Source organism: Ceratina calcarata, unplaced genomic scaffold (genome assembly GCF_001652005.2).
Source record: "Ceratina calcarata isolate Rehan_Ccalc_2016 unplaced genomic scaffold, ASM165200v1 scaffold9, whole genome shotgun sequence".
NCBI classification, from domain to species: Eukaryota; Metazoa; Arthropoda; class Insecta; order Hymenoptera; family Apidae; genus Ceratina; species Ceratina calcarata.
Genome location: NW_017180367.1, coordinates 875,389 through 876,264, shown reverse-complemented (window position 1 = coordinate 876,264; position 876 = coordinate 875,389). Strand labels below are relative to the sequence as shown.

The 876-nt window shown below is 30.3% G+C and overlaps 1 protein-coding gene across 1 annotated transcript in view; it reads left to right on the top strand.

Moving 5' to 3' along the window:
* LOC108631410 (uncharacterized) overlaps positions 1-637 on the top strand; it is a 7,864-nt gene extending 7,227 nt beyond the window's left edge. The window contains exon 9 of the mRNA XM_026818824.1: positions 55-637. The gene's annotated coding sequence lies outside the window, so the exon portion shown is untranslated. The remainder of the gene's footprint in view (positions 1-54) is intronic.
* Positions 638-876: the final 239 nt, after the last annotated feature.

The window sequence follows — 876 nt, the reverse complement described above, 5'->3', positions numbered from 1 at the left end:
ATGTGTAGTAAGTGACCTTATTTGCTCACGATTTGTACATGATACAAATGCAAGATGATAAGTACACATAATTGTGTAACTTTTAGAGTGTTATCTATTTTATTTATTATAGGTGTCCCCTACATTGGTTGGTTCGTACGGTCAGCATTCAATCTGTTCCTAACAGCATCTTATTGGTTATTAGAATGGTATCCCGTAGGTGCTTGGCTAGCATTCGGCAAAAAAAATTCAAAAATTTGTTTATTTCCAAATATAAACGGTTAAATATCAAGCGAAACTTCATAGATAATGTATAGATGCAAAGTAATCAAATGGGAATAATATATTTAAATGATCTTTATATATTTTAATTATGGATGAAACACGATCCAATATTGTACCATTCCAATGCAATAATGCAATGAAAAATTACCTTTAGTCGATACCAATAGCCTCCGTGGATAAAATGTATACTTATGATGCTGGGTATCTTCAGTGGAGGTCGCTGTATGTCGCGTAATATTAATTAAGTTCATTAAGTTACTTCAACGGTGAGCTACGATTAATCACAAAATACACAAACTATGAAATAGAGTGTTGAAATCATGAAAATGTACTTAAATCATAATATATGAATTACTGTGCACTTGTTATTTAATCCAGAACTGAATTTAAGTATGAACTCACAACACTAAGAAAAGTGCTTATAAAGTATTTTTACGATGTTCACATAATTAAATAATATATATAATTCGGTACAGGTCTAAAGGAATATTACATAATTAAGATGATAATTTATCGTTTCTAATATCATAATCATTAACTGCGTCTAGTAAATCGTCGAATGGCATTTTACTTCAAATATGCATCAATCTACCGGTCATTCAATCGAATGAA